This window comes from Calliphora vicina, chromosome 5, assembly GCF_958450345.1.
Source record: "Calliphora vicina chromosome 5, idCalVici1.1, whole genome shotgun sequence".
NCBI lineage: Eukaryota > Metazoa > Arthropoda > Insecta > Diptera > Calliphoridae > Calliphora > Calliphora vicina.
This window is the reverse complement of record NC_088784.1, coordinates 19,605,415-19,627,319: the sequence shown is the minus strand read 5'-3', so window position 1 is coordinate 19,627,319 and position 21,905 is coordinate 19,605,415.

Genomic DNA, 21,905 nt, shown 5'->3' with positions numbered 1-21,905 from the left:
TAATCGAATAATTTTTTAAAAATTATTTGAATAATTGTTGTTTATCATTATAAAAATTGTGTTAAATTAATAGAAAATTATCAACGAATAATTTTTCGAAAATTCAATCGAATAATTATTCGGAAACTCGAATAATCGACCAAACTGTTCATTAATTAAATGTAATTAAAATTTTATACAAAATTAATCCCTTATGTTATTTAAGAATTAGACAACAAATTAACCGAACAAATTATTCGAATAATTAAGTTCAAAATGTTAAATAATTTTTTTGTTGTCTTTTTTTACAAAAAAAAAAATTTTTCATATATTATTCGAATAATTAACCGGGTAATTGAACGAATAATTTTTCGAATAATTAATCGAAAATTGTTAAATCATTTGTTAACTATTTTGTATTCAAATAGTTAAATGCAAATCCAATTTCCATAAATTATTCCAATAATTAACCGGGTAATTAACCGAATAATTATTCGGATAATGTTCAGAAAAATTCTAAAGTAGTAATTTTGATTAGATATTAAATTAACTGCAACTAACATAAAATAATTTGTTTGATAAATTATTCGAATAATTAACCGGATAATTAATCAAAAAGTAACCGAATAATTAATCGAAAAGTGTTAAATCATTTTTTTAAATATTTGCTATTCAAATAGTTAATAACAATACATATTTCTATAAATTATCCGAATAGTTAAACAGAATTCTAAAATATAAATAAACTTTGATTAATTATTAAATTAACAGCAAAAAATCAATTTTTTATAAATTATTCGAATAATTAACCGGGTAATTGAACGAATAATTACTCGAATAATTAATTGAAATATGTTAAATTATTTTTGAACTATTTTGTATTCAAATAATTAAAAGTAAAACATATTTTCATATATTATTCTCATAATTAATCGGGTAATTGAATGAATCATTATTCGAATAATTAATCAAAAATGTTAAATCATTTGTTAAATAGTTAAAAGCAAAACCTATTTCCATAAATTATACGAACAATTAAATGAGTAATTAACCGAATAATTATTCGGATAATGTTCATAAAAAGTCTAAATTATAGATTAACTTCGATTAATTACTAAATTAACTGAAACTAACACCGGGTAATTAACCGGATAATTAGTAAAAAAGTAACCGAATAATTAATCGAATAATTAACTAGGTAAGTGAACGAATAATTATTAAAATAATTAACCGAAATATGTTAAAACATTTATTAACATTTATTATTCAAATAGTTAAAAGCAAATAAACATATCCATAAATTATTCGAATAATTAACAGGTTACTTAACCGAATTATTGGAATAATGTTCAGAAAAATTCTAAAATATGAACTCACTTTGATTAATTATTAAATTTACAGAAAAAATTGAATTTTTTGATAAATTATTCGAATTAACCAAATAATTATTCGGATGTTTAGTATAAAATTAAAATTGTTTAATTTTTGCAATTTTGAAAGAATTATTATGTATTTGAAAATTTATTCGAATAATTAATTAACAATTAAACAAATAATCTGATGAACTGTTTAAACAAATGGTATGCAAAATAAATCGATGTAATTATTTAATATTTAGAGAACAAAATAACTGGTAAATAACCGAATAATTATTCGGATAATATTTAGAACAATTTTTATACATAGCTTAACTTTGTTTAATTTGTATTAAATTAATAGAATATTATTCGAATAATATAATCATATCAGGGTACTTAACCGAATACTAAATCGAATATACCGCAAATTAATAAAAAAAATTTCGATAAATTATTCGAATAATAAACCGAATAATTATTCGAATAATGTTTAAAAAAAAATTTAAATTTTGTTCAATAGTGTTTAATTTGTATTAAAACAACAAAATATTTTAAGCGAATAATATTCGAATAATATAAGCATATCGGAGTACTTAACCGAATAATTAATCGAATATTGTTCCGAAAAATTCTGAATTGAATTGTAAAATTTGTGTTAAATTAACAGAAAATATTATCCGAATATTCACCGGCGGAACTGTTAAATAAATTATAATAAATCTAAATAAAATGTTATTTAAAATTAAATGATTAGCATACATATTTGATAATTCAATAACATTAACGAATAATTAATAAAAAAATCTAAAAAAAAATTTAATATATTTTTTGTGTAAAAACTAAAAAATAAACATTTTTCGACAGATTATTCGAATAATTATCCGGGTAATTAATCGAATAATTATTCGGATAAATTAAAAATTTAAAATTTTGTTTAAATTGTATTAAAATAACAAAATATTTTTAGCGAATAATATTCGAATAATATAACCATATCAGAGTACTTAACCGAATACTTAAACGAATATTGTTCAGAAAAAATCAGAATTATAAAATTTGTTTTTAATTTAAAGAAAATTGTATCCGACTAAGTATTCGAAAATTTAATCGTATAATTTATTCATAATTAATCGAATACTCGAAGGAACTTTTAACAAAATAATAAAAAATATAAATTTAAAAAATGTTAATGTACTTTTTTTGTAAAAATTTAACAATAAAAAAAAATTTCGATAAATTATTCGAATAATTAGCCGAATAATTATTCGGCTAATGTTTAGATAAATTTTTTAATTTTGTTCAATATTGTTTATATTAAAATAATAACAAAACATTTTAAGCGAATAATATTCTTACAATTAACCGGATAATTAACCAAAAAATTATTCGGATAATATTCAGAAAAAAATCTATATTTTTAATAATTTAATAATTAAAAAAATAATTTTCGATCAAATATTCGAATAAACCGACTAATTATTCGATTAATATATATAAATTTGTAAAATACAGTTTACATTTGTGGATTTTGTATTAAATTAACAGAAAATATTGTCCAAATAGTTATTACTTGAAACTATAATCGAACAGTCAATAATTAATCGAATAATTTAGAGGGTAATTAATCGCTTATATATTCGAATAATATTCAATAATTATCTCAGCACTTGTCCGATAGTCTAATTGACAAATGCGTCTTTCAAAGGTTTCGTTTTTATTGTTCTTGAGCTCACCCATAATCTATAGAACAAAATTATCTGTGTTATACTTTTTCATATATTATTCGAATAATTAACCGAGTAATTGAACGAATAATTTTTCGAATAATTAATCGATAATTGTTAAATTATTTGTTAAATATTTTTTATTCAAATAGTTAAATGCAAATCCAATTTCCATACATTATTCGAATAATTAACCGGGTAATTAACCGAATAATTATTCGGATAATGTTCAGAAAAATTCTAAAGTATTAATTTTGATTAGATATTAAATTAACTGAAACTAACATAAAATAATTTTTTTGATAAATTATTCGAATAAATAAATTATTCGAGAATAAATTCTCTGTTATGTACCAGTAGTATCGAGATTAATGGTAAAGTAACTGTAAGATCGATCTACTTTTAGCAATTATTTATACTTAATCTTATAGAGAAAAGAACACGTCCTTCCGAAAGAAAAACTACTTTCCTACTGGGTCCCTTCACATTCCAGCAAAAGTTAGTGGGTGGCAGCTTCATGTAGACTTTGAAATTGTAGTCGCAGTGGCAACGAAATATATAAAAAATAAAAAAGAATTTCACTGAAAGACATACAGTTGTATTCTTATTTAAGTGCAGCACACAAGAAAAAAGAAAGGAAACGGAAATATGAACCATACTTTTATTTTATTATAATTCTAGCTGGTAAGCAAATACTTACGAGTATGTAAAGTTGGAAACAGCAACATTAACAGCAGCGGCGCAGCAATGACAACTACTAACAAACGCACGTTTATATACGCTGCCACTTTTTCATATTTATAGCCAGGTTGGCAAACGTAATAAAAATTGTGAATAAAAAAATTAAAAAAAGATATAACTAAAAATGCAATACACATGGAAAATATTAATTTAACGAGAAACTAAATAAAAAGGAAAATTATTAATTTTTCTAATACATGGTACAACAGAGTCAGCAGTCATTTCTATAGTCTCGCCGTTAATTGGAAAATGGGTATCAAGTAAGACCTCAAGCGTTTCCTTGCTGCTCAGAGTCCAACTATTTACCGCAGGGTTTCTGAATGTAGCTTGGCATAACCGGGGAGGTTGATAATATCTTACGTAATTGGTTAGTCTTCTTTCATTCAAATATAAAATAATTCCCTGGCACTTTTCTCTCTGTGCATTTTATAACTGTTATGTTATGTTAAGTTTACCATTGTTGTTATTATTGCTATACGTTTCCATTTTATTACTTTGTTGTATTTCTGTTTTTTTTGCAACATTCATATATTTTTTCTAACCTTCTGTTTTTTTTTACTCTTCTTGTTTGCAGTTGAGGTTAAGTTTGTATAATCATAGAGGTGTGTATAAATAGGAGTTACCAGTGTTTTCATTTTTCTTTTTGTTTGTGCCTGCCGCCATTGTTGTCAGGGGGTGTAAAAGTTGGTGTGAAGTTTACACTTACAAACGTACATACATATATGAGCGTTTGGGTTTTGAACATTTAAAACGGCCCCAAATGGCAGGTGAAAAGGTGCTTGCTATTGATATTAAGTCTTTGTTTTAAAGTCGTATAGAGTATACAGCTTTAAAGCTGATGAAATAATTGAATCAACTTTCGCTTTAAATAATGAAAATCGTTAGTAAAATCGATCATAGACATACATCTTAGTTACTTGCCTAACTAAAACAAAATGTATGATTATGTAGCCAATTTTCAACAAATGTGGACAATAGAAGAAAGTAAATAGAAAGGAATATCCAGAAATGTGTTATAATTAATAACTGTTCAAAATGGAATGCGAAATTTCACAGGCATATAGATAGAAACAATGAAAGTAGTCCATCTTTAATATTTTCTTATTTAAAACCCAGAATGGTTAGAGTTTGGTAACTAAAACATTTAGTTGTCAATTCGATTCATTAATCAAAAATCAACACTTAATTCTTTACACTGCCAAAAATTTTAACATTAAGTCATCATTACTTAATTGTATACAATATTTCGACACCTAAAAGTATGCAACAGTAATGCATAAATTAGTTATTAAGAGCAATTAAACAGCAACAATGCGTATGAATTATATTATTGTAAAATATCACTCATACGTACCCAAACAAGATAAATCACACAACACAGCCATTTATGCCGGAAATGATTATAAACATCTAAATAAATCCTGAACTACTGGTCCAATTAAAAATCAATGTATATATACAAATTGTAGTGGAGGGCATAAACTTGCAAAAATTTAAATTGGATTACCTATTTGATTCATTTTCGAAATTACGTTCAAAGTCAAACATAATTTTGATTATTAACAAATCAAAAAAATATTTTTCATCTTACGACCATTTATACAGCTAGCTGAACATGTTTTTTGTTCTTAAAACCGGGAATTTTTTTTCAAGCAGGATTTTTTGTTACCCCCTGGTTATACCTGATACATTTTTATCATGATAAACTTCAAAATGGTTGTCTAAATAAAAAATTATCAGGTATAGTCTCCATTTATTAGTATTATTTCTTCGTTATGATAAAATTGTTAGTGCTTTTGCTTAGACAACTTTGTCTTGACAAGAAATGTCATTAATTGTTATGAAAAATATTTGTCAAGTATAGACAGGGGGTTAAAAAATTTTTAAATAAAATTATAAATTTTTTTTTGACATTTCTTCACATAATTAATGACGACTCAAAAAGGGTTAGTCCGATATCTACAGCTTCGGTCAAAATAATAGCACCACGACATTCATATTGTTATATTAAAATATTACGTAAAAACTGTTAAATTAATTTTTGTTGTTTTTGTATTAATTTATGCTTAATTCAATAAACTTTCATACATTAAAAATAATTTTGAAAATTAGAAGCTAATTTTAAAGAAAAACAACATAATATATAACTACCTACGAAATTCAACAGTCAAAAAAATAGCACCAAGATAGAAATCGATTAAAATAAACAAAAATTAACCAGAACAGCATTTAATTTAGTAACAATTATTATGGTTTGTAACGTTCTTAACACGTTATTATTAAAAGTAAAATATTGCTGCCTTTTGTTTTCGTATTTTTTGGCAAAAAAGAGACCGACCACCTACTACTTATAAAGGTTCTAAAATTTTTAAAATTTTGTATCCAACTTGTATGCCAAATATATTTTTTCATTCCCCAAAATAAATTCTTAAATATTTTTGGTTTCCTTTTACCCTTTTTGTGACTCTTGGCCATCTAGTTTTAATAAAATTATGTTTAGGGATATCGCATCCTGTGCCACAACATTGACCTTTTAGCTTGAAACCCAAATTTATATCAATTTATCATTCCATAGATCATTCCTAGGGTCATAATTTATTTGATTTATATCTGAGTATGATTTTATCAAGCATTTGATCATATAATATTGAATTATTTATTCCAATATATATGAAAAACCACGATCAAATTATAATTTTAAAATCTGTGTGTTTGTAAGAAAAGATGAATATATTATCTTAAATTTTAGTTGAAATTATATTCGGAGGAGATTCTATAGAAGTCTGATATCAAACAATATAATTTGTTTAATTATTTGACCAAGAAGTTTTTTGGTACTTGAATGTTGAAAAATGGTAATGTGACTTTGGAAATTTTACCTTTAATAGAGGATGTTATATTGTTATTGATAAAACTTTTTTAGGATTTAAATAATTTAAATTTTGTTCTTGTAATGATCAGCGAATAACTGCAACACTAGTCGCCACTTTTGACCACCGTGCAGAACATAAATGCCTGATTTTCGAAACGGTGGGCCAAGAGAGTTATGATTAAAAGCGATAAGGGGTTTCGCAACCTGAAATTTATATTTTTATTTCAACGCAATGATTTTTAAAACCATTTCTAAATATCTATAAATAATTTTTTTCTGAATTAAGCTAATTGTATGTTCTGAAATCATAATTTTTTATTTACTAATTTTTTTGTTACTAAAAAAATTTGAAAAGTAAAATAAATTTTTTTTGTTTTAAATTATATTCATTTCGATATAAATTAATTCTAATTATAATATTATGGCGATTTTTTAAATCGAAAACATAAATATTATATATTTAATTAAAATAACTATGAAAATAACAATATTTGTCATGTTGATTGCTTTAAGGTTCTGTGGTGCTATTATTTTGACCGGCACTGTATATAAGTAAAAATCAAATGTCATTCGTTGGTAATTGCAGCAGTTGAGAATGGCCGGACCGATTTAGAAAAATTTTTTTTTTTTAAATCTTTGTCATAACTCAACAGATTTTTGCAGAATGAAAAATTCACCACGACCTCTTTTACGCCCACTCTTTTTCCATTTATCTAAAATCGAAAAACGGCTGCACCTATTTGGCTAATTTGTTTTTAAATGTTCGTAGTAAAATTCGTAAGAAAAATTTACAAGGCCCACTTTTTTTCGATATAGCTAAAATCGCAAAAACTCAAAATAACTAAATTCGTTAATAACTTGGCCAATAAGCGTTTTATCAAGAAAAGGAGCTCGATATCTGCTCACTCGTATTTCTAAGCAAAAATCGATTTTTTATATAAAAACTCAATATATCTAAATTCGTTAATAACTTGACCAATAAGCGTTTAATCAAGAAAAGGAGCTCGATCTGTGATCACTCATATTTCTTAACAAAAATCGATTTTTTTTATATAAAAACTCAAAATATCTAAATTCGCTAATAACTTGGCCAATAAGCGTTTAACCAAGAAAAGGTGCTCGATCTGTGATCGCTCATATTTCTGACCAAAATTCGATTTTTTATATAAAAACTCAAAATATCTGAATTCGCTAATAACTTGGCCAATAAGCGTTGAATCAGCAAAAGGAACTCGATCTGTGATCACTCATATTTTTGAACAAAAATCGATTTTTTATATAAAAACTCAAAATATCTAAGTTCGCTAATAACTTGGCCAATAAACATTTAATCAAGAAAAGGAGCTCGATCTGTGATCACTCAAATTTCTGAACAAAAATCGTTTTTTTATATAAAAACTCAAAATATACATATTCGCGAATAACTTGGCCAATAAACATTTAATCAAGAAAAGGATCTTGATATGTGATCACTCATATTTCTGAACAAAAATCGATTTTTATATAAAAACTCAAAATATTTAAATTCGTTAATAACTTGTCAAATAACCATTTAATCAAGAAAAGGATCTTGATCTGTGATCACTCATATTTCTAACCAAAAATTGATTTTTTATATAAAAACTCAAAATATTGTTACGTTTTATCCTTTTCAAAACGCTGGTTTATTTCCTTTAAATAAACCGCATACTTTTGATAGCAAATAAAAGCCGTTTAGTAGTTTGAAAATTGTAACAACTCTTTATTTATTTAAAATGTACAACATAATTAAATAGTCACTCAATGTTTTTTGTTATACACGTTTATAAATTCTCAGAAATACAGACACTTTAAAATGTAACCGAATGCACTTAAAAAATACAGCACACTTTAAGGCACTCAGTTGATGTTTATTCGAATAGCGTTTCTGATAAACTCACTGACGACTGCAACCTCTGCCACTATTACCATCTAAAAAGCTCTATTTCTACAATATTCTTTAACTGAATATTCGAATTCGAATATACGGTCGCAGCAAACAGCGTTGCCAACTTACGATCAATGGTCAACTGAAAGCTTTTATTCAATGTTAATAATGCCCACAGATATGTTACAGTTTGCTATTACAGCACTGTTATTTGAAAGCATTATGCTACTTTTAAATCAGCCCTTAAAATCGTTATATTTGAATTCAAGTACAATTTCGTAACAATATGTACATTGATGATGATGCAAGTCTTAGGATTTTGACAACAGACTTAGGTTCTTTGTCTCTCAATAATGCTTATATGTATATCTTATTCTATGACCATAAGTAGTATCGGAGTTATAATAACAAAATTAAAAAAAAATTGTTTATGTGAAAATAGCTAATTTTTTTGTTTTAAAAAAATCATGAAAAATCGAAAATTACATAAATTGTTTAGATTTATTACTTTATCGCAATGCCACATATAATAGGAACAAAATGAGATGTCGATCATAAATATCGATTGATTATTTTCGAATTTATTCACAATTAAGTGAATTCGTTCATTTTCACAAAATTTTAGTTTTTTGTTTGATATACATAAAATTGAGTAGTTAAAGTTCTTCTTTCGATTGTTTGAATTTTAAAAATATTTTCCCTATGCTATGTACAAAATTTCACATATATATTACGTTTCAATCGGCTCAGTAGTTTCGGAGTTATGATAACAAATTGAAGTAAAAAATATATTTCTTAAGAGAAAATATAAAATTTTTTTTGTTTAAAAAAAACATGAAAAATTGAAAGCGACATAAATTGTTTAGATTTATTACTTTATCGCAAAGCCACGTGTAATAGGATTAAAATAAAATATGGATCATAAATATCGATTGATTATTTTCGAATTTATTCACAACTAAGTGAATTCGCTCATTTTCACAAAATTTTAGTATATTGTTTGATATACATAAAATTGAGTAGTTAAAGTTCTTCTTTCGATTGTTTGAATTTTGAAAATATTTTCCCCATGCTATGTACAAATTTTCATGTATATATTGCATTTCAATCGGCTCAGTAGTTTCGGAGTTATAATAACAAATTGAAGCAAAAAATATATTTTTTATGAGAAAATAGCAAATTTTTATGTTTTAAAAAAATCATTAAAAATCGAAACCGACAGAAATTGTTCAGATTTATTACTTTATCGCAAAGCCACATATAATAGGAATAAAATGATATATCGGTCATAGAAATCGATGGATACTTTTCGAATTTATTCTTAATTAAGTGAATTCGCTCATTTTCACAAAATTTTATTTTTTTGTTTGATATACATAAAATTGAGTAGTTAATGTTCTTCTTTCCATTGTTTGAATTTTGAAAATATTTTTCCCATGCTATGTACAAATTTTCTTATATACATTGCGTTTCAATCGGCTCAGTAGCTTCGGAGTTATAATAACAAATTGAAACAAAAATATATTTTTTACATGAAAATAGCAAATTTTTTGGTTTTAAAAAAATCATGAAAAATCGAAAACGACAAAAATTCTTCAGAGTTATTACTTAATCGCAAAGCCACATGCAATAGGATTAAAATAAAATATGGATCATAAACATCGAATGATTATTTTTGAATTTATTCACAATTAAGTGAGTTCGCTCATTTTCACAAAATTTTAGTTTTTGGTTTAATATACATAAAATTGAGTGGTTTTCTTGTTGTTTCATAAAAATATGTCCTAAAAAGAACTAAATTAGTTTACAATATAAACAGCTTAATCAAGTTTCAAAATTTATTACTGACAACTTAATATTCCTTTGCCTACTTAAAAAATATTCTCACAATTTTTCCAAACATTTGAAAATTTCTCAAATTTTCTGGCAAAATTCTCATAAATTCTAAACGCTTTGGGAATTGCAAACCAAAAACATGAGTATTTTTTTAACCAAAAGAATTTATGTAAAATATGGTCATTTTGTAGAAAATAATCCATTTTGGGGCCTACACGCACTCACACACACACACTGCTGTGTCGAGCAATCAGTGACCAATCTGTACTGGACATTGGTAAATGGTGCATTGTCACATATTAACGTAATTAGTTTAGGACAAGTATGTGTGTGATTGTGTATAGGTGAGTGTGAGTGTGTGTGTGCAAATGTTATTGTTGGTTTTGCTACATGTTTTTTGCTTTCATCTTGAAATACAGCAGTTTCAAATCTAAATTGTGAATTTGAGTGGTAGTTCTAAACTGATTGCAACACCATGCAACTTAACTACCTGTGCATGCAGCAGCATGCACCAGAGATGAACTAAATGAATGAATGCAAGTGTATGAACACACACACAAACACATGCATTTACACATGTAGTCTTATTACATTGATGACTGGTAGGCAAAAAAAAAATACAATATGCCAAACAAAAAATATGCATTAGGCTGACCCTTATTTGACACATTTGTGATTTCTGATGCTCCCAAGGTCTAAAATTTCTCAGCTTCATCTTAAAAACCAATTGCTGAAAATTTGACTAAAATTGGATAATGTTTAACACATTCAAATTTCATTTGAATTTTTGTGGTTTTGGTCAAAGGTCAAATTTAAAAGAAAAAAAAAAAAAAACAATTAAAAATTGTTTTTGAATTTATTTTATATAAAATATAAAAATTGCATGACTATCATATCCCATTATAATTTGATGACGAAGAACAGTTTCAGGCCTTGAGAATTTCTAAATCAGAAATTTCCAAAATACGGTCCACCCTATTATCCACTCACGTAAGCAAGTATTGTTACGTTTGTATGCGTAATGCGTTTTATATATGTGAGTATGTCGTTGAAAAATTCCCTAAAGGCCTTTGGTATGCGTGTACTTATGCATGTCTGTTTCTCTGCGTTTTGTGTATGAGTGTGTGTGAGAGAAATCGTGCGTGCATAAGGACATGTGTTTAAGTATGAGTGTAAGTACATGTTTGTGCGTGGATGTGTTCGAGAGCAACTAACACTTTACAGTAAAACTCATTTGTAACAAAAGCAGTAAGAGCCCAAATACGATTTGTCCATTTTTCGGTTGTTGTGACCAGTTTTGTTAGAGACTTGGGCTGGTGAACAGATATGACGAGGAGTGTAATCGCTTGCGAGAATTCGCTCTTATTACAAATACTGTGCTAATAAATTCATTACTTTGTTTGCCTCTAAAATAACTAGTTACATTTAAAGACTATATTATGAACAATGCTCATAATAACTTACAGAAGTTATCAGCAAACATTAAAAATCGTGTAAATATTACAATTCTAAATTAACATTTCCAAATTTCTTAGCAAAAATTTATTGCAAATGTAAACTTTCAGTTCTGTTGATTAATGTAACTCCAAAGCCTAAAAGTAGGCAATAGTTTATAAAATGAAATGTGTTATAAACATCAATGCGTATGAATATTTTTGTTATGGAATATTAATTAAATATTACGTATACGCTTCATAGCACTGTAGGTAATTTAAGCTACTTCTTAGGCCTAAATTAATTTCAGCTAAAGTTTTGGACCGATTTGGCTGAAATTTGGAATTTAAGAGTTTTTCATGAGCACGCACAACTGGGTTTTTTGATTTTTGTAATAGTTGAAATTTTTAGGGTTGTCACCATATGAAAAAAAGTATAAAAAACTGAATATGTATCTCGAAAACTAACTAATAATTTTTTTGGAAATTATAAAAATACACAAGTGGGCTAAAATAATGTCAAACAAAATCTTGCTTGAAAAAGTCGTTTTTTACGTAAATTTCAACTTTAGACAACATTTTCTCTAATCACATAGCTGCTTTCAAAAAATTAAAGCCTCTTTTCTATGCCCCAATATGTTGTTAAATATTTTGCAATGGGAATTTATAGCCCGAACCTCGATACCGTCAACAAAGTCAAAAAACTAAAAATACCATTTTTGGGATTTTTTAAAAGTTTTTTGGGAAATTGTGGGATTTTCATTAATCTATATCTATATATATATATAAAAGAGTAACGTTACTGACTGACTGACTGACTGACTGACTGATTCATCATCGTACAGCCCAAACGGCTGAAGCTAGAATTATGAAATTTTAACTGTGGGTTCCTCCCTCCCCAAAACGATCCGATAAGAAGGGATTTTTGGAAATTCGAACGTTTAGGGGGTAAAAAAGGGTAAAAACGGGTAAATTCGGTAACCTTATATCTTAAAAACTAATAAAGATACTAAAAAACTTAAAATTGCATGTTACTCCATTCAAAAAATAAGCTGACAGGTGTTTCGTACTTTTTCGAAATTCGAAACTTTTAGGGGAGAAAACGGGTAAAAACTGTATTTTGGTACTTTTTTGGCACCCTATGTATCTTTTAAACCAATAAACATAGAATCAAATTTTAAATCGTGTTCTTTACTTATCAAAAAATAAAAAATATAAGTTTGGTACTTTTTGGAAATTCGAACCCTTAAGGGATAAAAATTGTGTTTATTTTTGGTACTTTTTCATAAAATATGTTTTTCTATAATTTGACATAGACATACGAATATTTTATTATGAGCTCCCACCACGTTACAGAAATTTATTTGAATAAAATTGTACCACCTCAATGGGGATAAAAAAGGTACCAAAAAGGGGATAAAATCGGGAAAATTGAAATTATTAAGCCAATTTTGATAATTTTTTTAACGTTGGTTCCTGGATTCATACAAAAATTAACTAACAGGGTGTTATTTGGAACTCGAGTACCAAGGTGTATATTGGGCCAAATCCGGGTAAACAGTTTGGTACTTTTTTTAAAACATATTTATTCTTGGGCACATTAACACAGATTTTAATATTTTGATACATGCCTATAGCATAAACAATTTTGGCAAAATGGAATATTTTTAAATTTCAAACTTGAGGGGTGTTCAAGGAAGAAAAGGGAAATTGGTACTTTTCTCCTAATGGTACTTTTTTAACATTTTAAATTATTTCAGTTATCGACATTAAAGTTAGCTGATATGTATCTGAGTGAAGTTAGTGTTAGGAATAGAGGATAATATTTAGGTACCAAAATGTGTGAACTGAACTATAGGTACTTTTTTGTTCTTCTAATGGTACTTTTTTGAAATTTCTATAACAATGGACTTAGAAACATGAAATTAAACATATATGGGCCTAAGTGAGTGAGAATTCTAGGGGGAGACTTTTTGGTACTTTTTCTTTATTGGAATGGTACTTTTTGTTATTTCTTCACCAATTAACCTAGAAACAAGAAATAAAGCTTATATATAAACCGAGTGAGTGGGAAACTACAAGCGTGGGTTTTTTGGTACTTTTTCTATATTCTAATGGTACTTTTTTGAATTTTCTATAACAATGGACTTAGAAACATGAAATTAAACATATATGGTCCTAAGTGAGTGAGAATTCTAGGGGGAGACTTTTTGGTACTTTTTCTTTATTCTAATGGTACTTTTTTTGAATTTTCTATAACAATGGACTTAGAAACACGAAATTAAACATATATGGTCCTAAGTGAGAAGTCTAGGGGGAGACTTTTTGGTACTTTTTCTTTATTCAAATGGTACTTTTTGTAATTTCTTCTCCAATGAACCTAAAGCCATGAAATTAAGCTTATATGGACCCGAGTGAGTCGGAAACCACAAGTGGGGGATTTTTGGTACTTTTTATATATTCTAATGGTACTTTTTTTGAATTTCCTATAATAATGGACCTATAGTTTCCAAAAAATCGAAGAATTTCAAAACCACGGTTCCGGTTTTAAAAAATTAAAAACCGATCGGTTTCGGTTTTGTGATAATTTATTAAATATGAAGTATTATAGAAACAAAATTAGTTGATAATATAGGAAATGATATACAAATCTAAAATTCAAACTTGACGGGTTATGGTTTAGTGAATGCGAATTTAAAAGTGATAATCGATGGTACTATTTCCTTATTGCAATGGTACTTTTGAATATTTTAAATAATAAACCTAAAAATTTAAAATTAGGAACACATTTTGCATTTTCTATAATAATGAACCCAGAAATATGAAATTAGACATTTACAATTAGATTCACAAAGTGAGACTTGATAGTACTATTTCTTTCTTCTAATTGGGGTGGCGAAGCGCACCTAGTAATTCTAGCATTACGCTAGTAATTCATAAATTTTTTTTCACTTTTGCATTTTGATCAATATATATTTCTATATGAGTATTAAATTTCATCAAAAACGATTCATAAACAAAACTTTTATTGCATTTTAAAAAGTAAAATTTTGTAAAAAAAAAAATCCGCTTCCATTTTTCCCATATTTTTTTAAAAAAAGTCTTCAATAAATTTTTTAATTCTTAAAAACTGTATACATTTTTGAAAAGAATACACAATTTCCTATTAGTTGATGTATAATATGTATATCTTTTCTTTTCCACTAGTAAAATTTATGGATTCAAAATCAATAACAAACTGAAAATATACAGAATCTTGACGTTTTGTAAAATAGTTTTTTGCATTGCATTACCAAACATCAGAGAAGACTACAAAATGATGATAATTACCGTGAGCCCTCTTCACATATGTTTGAGTACACAAATTTGTCATAATTTTAAATTTTTGATATACCCGAGATACCCCACTTTGGAGCCTTTGTGTTTAAAGTCCAAATTCAGAACATAAACTCAGCTTCCTTTATAACCGTGGGAAATGTTATTAAAATCTAATCTATCGCGTTAGAAGTTATAGATTTATTTCCACTTTTTTTCATTTGTGCAGTGCGCTCCTTAGGGAAAAAATAATTCAAAAGAATGTTCGTTATCGTCCCAAATTCGACAATTTTGTCAGAAATTACTCGCTCCCTATAATGAATGTAGCGCGCAGAACGTTGCCCGTACAGAACACCCATTTTGAAAAAAAAACAATTTTATCCTTTGGACGTGTTGCTCAACGCTATATCCGTTCATGGTGATTTGACGAAACAAACAAAAATCAATGACAGCCAATTCGACAGATGTAGCTTCAACAATACGACCGTTATCAACAGTGAAATTTCGGAAGTCCCTTTATTATCCTCTATATTTTTTAAAAAAATATTTAAAGATAATCACTGCAGTAGTTGTTCTTGATATTAGCTTAAAGTGTAGATATGAATGATGTTAAATTGAAATTTTTATTGAAAAATTTCATACAAAATTTCTTTTTTTAAACATAACCAGTTTTGTCCAATATGTTGTGTGGCTTGCTAATTATATGCTACTAGAATGTTAGTTCTTCAAGTTTCTAAAACCCACTCACACCATCCTGTTCTTATTTATTTGCAAATAAAATATCTAAATTGGTACTGCATACTTTAGGGAGCTTTTTTATTACAGTTGACTGGACTCACAAAAAAAGAATTTCCGAGTTTTACCCGGAATTTTTGAATTTTTTTTCTTTACGAACCATCTCTTGAAAATTTCGAATCGAATAAAAAAAATCTGCCAAATCGCTCCAGCCGTTCTCACGTGATGACATTACATACATGGACCATTTCATTTTTATATAAATAGATTTATTGTTCTTTTTTTTATTTTTAAGTTGAAAAATAGTTATCATTTTTTTGTAGTTAAATCAGGTATAGAATTGTTGGTATCATATATTTGTTTGTTTAAAAAAACAATCAAATTTGTAGTTCCAAAATGTTTATGTTTCAAGTTTTATTGCAAGTAAGGTTTTAAAATCGTAATATACCAAACCGACTACTTACTTTCTTGGTGTTCAACTAAAATACCTAGTGACATTTAAAGGCAGTGATAACTCATAACTCATTGCTGAAAACGACTTCTATTGTTAAGATTAAAAATCATGTAAAATTCGAATTTAGCATTTTCAAATTTCTTACCAAAAATTTACTGCAACCATAAACTTTTAGTTGTGTTGATAAGTGTAATTGAAAAGCCTAAAAGTAGGCAATAGTTTAAATACAAATTTATTATAAACATCAATACGTATGAATATTTTTATTATGGAATATTAATTAAATATTACGCATACCTTCCATAGGGAAAAAATGTACAATTTTGGTGCAAACAATTCAATTTAAACAATTCAACATTATATTGTGAAGGTATTATATGGTAATTTTGGACAATAATATCCATAAATGAAAATTTATGGATATTATTACACAGTAATAACATATGCAAAAACGTGTATGTATTTTTTGAAGAAAGGAACAAAAAAAATGCCAAAAAGTTTTATGGGAATTCGTGTCATATGGAATTTCTGATAATGATGTCAATGAAGAAGAATGTAAACGTGAAGAATTATCAGAATATTTTTTTTATTTTATTCAAAACCTAATGCTGGAATTTACAACTCTTGAGAATAACTCTTGTACAATTTTAGAGTTGCACGATATAAAAGCCGTACTTATGAACAGCCTCAAATGTAGAATACACAACACATTTTTTGGCACCAAAGTTAACAGCATTTTGAAAAAAAATTTCGTTTAATGAACATAAAACTTTTAAGATGGAATTAGAAGACTTTTTAAAAACAGCAGTTAGCTATTTAGAAAATCGTTACGACTTTGGTGACGACTGCTCTTTTTTAAAAAGTAGCATTTTTAAATTTATAATATGTCCTATTTTCTTGGGAAGATTTACAAAAAGCTTGAAATATCTGCAGAAATTGATAACGATAAACTATATATCGGTTACTGCTCCTTCGTGAAGCTTATAAACAAATACCACGAGATTTGTCAAATGATATGGTTCTATTTTGTTTACCAAAGGTGAAAATGATGAATTCGAGAATTTTAGAAAAGTTGTATGTTTCGTATTTTCAATGCCAGAAGCAGTGTTGCCAATTCATGGTGAACAAAAAGGGCTAAATACTTAGAAAAAAAGGCTAAAAAAGGGCTAAAAAGTTGCTAAAAAAGGGCTAAAATTTTTAATAAAAAAATACATACATTTGACACAAAAAAAACATGTTACATTGGGCTATGCCGAATAGACAAAAAAAATTATGAATATAACACACGTTCAAATGCAAGAAAATAAGAATATTTATTCCTGTATGTTGATCCTTAACTTTAAAATAACGTAATATGGGGCCACACGTATATCATATGCCGATGTTTTTAAAGCCTCATATTTATCACCTGGCCTTCAAAATGCTCCTAGGCAAATTTTTCAAATAACGTCCATTTCTCTATATTAGTTATGGCATTTTTTTAATGTATTGAAGATCCAACAATTTGTATGTGCTTAAATTGTTTACTGGTTCAACATTTTTAGTCAATTTTTGTCATAATATCCCTGTCAATTTTTTTGAACTGATTTTACTAATTTTCAAGAGCAAAAATTTCAGATCATTAGAGTAAATATATAATTTTCATTAGAGTAAATATATATGGCTAAATGAAAATAAAAAAGGCTAAAAAAATAGATAAAGGCTAAGATTGAAAAGGGCTAAATTGGCAACGCTTTTTGTGAAAGAATTTTTCCTATTTTAAACAATCTCTATACTAAAGAAAGAAACCGAATGTCATTGCCTGGTTTCAGCTGAAATATTAATACGAACAAATTTAGAGGAATCTTGTACAGATTTTCAAAATTGTTTACAAATCTCTAAATGTTTGGTATTGGCCAAATCCGTAAGCTCAAAAACGAAATAAAGTTGCATTGTTTTTAGTATTTAATTTGTTAATTTAAATTCATTAGATTTTGCAATCGATATTGTGTTATCGATTTTTCCCTCTTCATATTTTTGGGGGTAATAAAACATTAAACTTGAAAAGCGAACAAGTGAGGACATACAAATACCGTTTTGAAAGATTTTTGTACTCCTCCAAAACAATGAATTATTTTGAAACAACTGTTTTACTCTAGGCCGTAGAACTTTAGTACCTCTAACTCACACAGTTTTGGACCGATTTAAAAATTTTAAACAGTTACGGAAAGGCAAAGAATTATAGTTTTTTTCTAAACCCATTAAAAAATTAAAATCGGACAAATAATTACTGAGTTACTGTTCGTTATGTTGACGAACATCACTGAAAACGACTTTTCGGAATAACTTCTGAATTAGAGGGTGTTTCTCAGCAAGTCCTATACCCACGCTATGTCGCTATATGAATTAATATAAAATTTAAACGGTTAAAGATATCATAACAAAATTTGGAACTGATATAGACTCAAATTTCCTTAAATAAATGGCATTATAATTTTTGACATTTTTTATTTTCAAATACCGAAATTCCTGAAACGGGGAAAATGTGTTCCAAAAACTCAGTTTTTTTTTAGAAAACTGCCTACTGTGACGTTATTTACCGTGTGATAGTAAAAAAAACTTTGCAAGTATTTAAGAGACATATAGGGCTATACAAATAGCGGGCTATTTCGAGGATCGATGCTTTGCCTTTTTAATTTTTTTTACTCAAACCAAATTTTTTTTTTTTTAAATTGGCCAAGTTTGGATAGTTCTAGGGAGTGTTATGTCCGTTTAAGTGAGCCAAATTTTAGTTTACACGCTTTTCCATTAAGTTCTCTTTCCGGATCATATACAAATTTTATATAGTTCCGAAGAAAATTTTTTTCTACAAAAGAAAAAATATAGGCACTTTTTTGGTAAAAAAACGTAAAAAATACGGACTTTTTACATGTTCCAAATTTGGATGAGTGTAAGTTTTTATAGGGACGACATGACTCTTAGCAAGTTGTTTGTATTTTATTTAGAATTTTAACGCCAATATAGCTGATTTTGTAAAAAAAAAATTCGACCCTCCGTTGGCCCGCCATTACTAAAAAACCAAAAAAAGATCGAGCAAAATTAAAAAAAAAATCAATAAACCTAAATATCTCTTCAACTAATAGAGATACCTACATGTGCAAGCGTATTTTTAGTAGATCTTCTCAAGGACTATTGATATTTTAAATTTCAGCTCATTCGGATCATAAATGGATTTTTGGCGATTTTTTTTAAAATTTAAGACCAGAGGTGACCAAATTTGAGGGGCCACGTACTGGCTCCCATTACCCCTAGGAAGCTGAACAACTGCAAATCAACTCGAAAACACCTCAGCTCCAATCATGTGGAATTTCGTAATAATATCTCTAATAGTTCCCGAGATACCGAATTATTGCCAAAAAATACATTTCTGAACCACTGTGTGTCGTTTTCCAAGTTTTTATATTTAAAAAAAAATATTTACACAAAACCAAAATTAACATTTTCTCTGACATTTTTTTAATGTCCAGTTTTTTTTTTTTTTTTTGATTTGTCCAGCTTTTTAAAGCCAAATGTTCAGCTATTTGTGAATCTGAATCTGGCATCGCTAGGTGAAGGGCACGTTTAATTGATTTTCCTATTATTCGAATAATTTTTGTATGTAAAATTATTATTCGAATAACTGTTTATCTAAAGTTTTTATTCGAAAATTTTTTTTATTTTAAAATTGTATTGGACTAAAATTTTTAGTAAACTTTGTATTCGAATAAATTGTAAAGCTCAATTAAAATATTTTGTTTGCACGGGTTAATCCGGTTCGAAGGACCAAAATGTTGGGGGTGCACAGTGCTTTGTTCAATGGACAAAAATCAAAAATAAGAACATGACATTGATGTTAATGAAATTACTATTTTTGAATACCTAACTAAATAACTCAATCGTGTAATAAAGATTTTTTTTATAAATATCTCTTTTTGTCGTCACTAGAGGTCGCTAAAGTTAGTACATTTTTAACATAAATTTTATTGAGCAAAAAATATATTTTTTTAAGGTTAACTAAAATAATTGTTAAAAAATCGTTTTAAAAGATATCAACTTACTATTGGCTGCAAATGAAAGAATATGAATGTGAAATTAAGGGACATTGCCGTTTTTATCCAAAAAAGGTTAAATGTTTAATCTGCGCAATTTTTAATAATTAACTTTTTTTTATTGTAAGCCTGAAATTCCAAAACTTTGTTGGAATATTAGTAAAATACGTGTTAATCGATTTTTATTATGTTGTACCTTAGAATAGCTTTAGGTGTTATATTTAAGAAAATGTAATCATTGGTTGTCCTTTCGTATGAAAACTATTAAAACTTAGTTTTAGGTTAAATGTCTAAATTCACATTTTGGAAATTTTCAATTTGATGATTTGGGAAAATAGCTACAGATTTTTTGTTTTTATAAAATAATACCGTTTTTTTCTTTTTAATAACTAAGAAATATTGCATCATTTGATAATAGTAGTTTTATGACATAAAGTGTATTAATAGTTCTTTATTTGGTTTCTGAAGTTGTAAATTTTTTTAGGTGAAATCCAAAAAAATACAAAAGTTTGATTTAATTTTGCAAAAAAACATGTTAATCAATTTTGATTTTTCTTTAATTTTATCTAATGCCTATCTCTTATTTATTATAATGTGAAATCATTATTTGTCCGTTTTGACTAGAACTTTAAAAAAAAATTGTTTTTGGTGGCACCCATAAATAATACATTTTTACAGTAAATGTAAGTAACTCAATAATTTTATATAACCTTAGGTTGAGATAGTAATATGAGCTTCTGCTGATATTATGAGCACATAAAGTATAATCCAGCATCCAGTTTCTAATATTACAGCTGAACTATCATCTATGAACATTTCAAAATGTCCGTCCATCCGTCCTTCCGAATTTAGAAATTCGATACAAAACGGGAGCATATTTCAATAGCCTAATTTTAAATAAATTGTGTACTTATTTATACAAGTTTGTAGGGAATGATGTTAATTTGTTTAACTTGGTACAAATTTTGAAATAATTAGATGATTTTAAAATCATTTGTAGTTTTTTTAAAAAAAGGATATATAGCAGCTATGTAAATCCTTGCTAGAATTGAAATGATAATAACTAAATTAAAGCTTGGTTCCAAAATAGTAAACGATTTTTACGAATTTGTAAAAAAAAAATAAGATGTTATACAGGATATTGAGATCTTGATGTATCGGAATTATGAATATCCTTCCGATGACATTTTCATAATTTTACATCTAATATTATAAGAGAACAATAATTTCTGAAAATTAATGATTTTATTGAGGTTTCTAGGTTTTTTAAGGAAAAGGATATATGGCAGCCACCCGAATCCTTGCTGCGATTGTAATAAAAATTTTCAAAAACATCAATAACTTTATTAAAATGAGTATAACCAAATTTTAAAATGTTAGGAGTATAACTGTAAATTTTATTCAAAATTATATGTTCAGGATATATGGGAGGTACCCGTATCCTTGCATGGATTTTTTTAAAAATTATATTTTTTCTTAATCTTA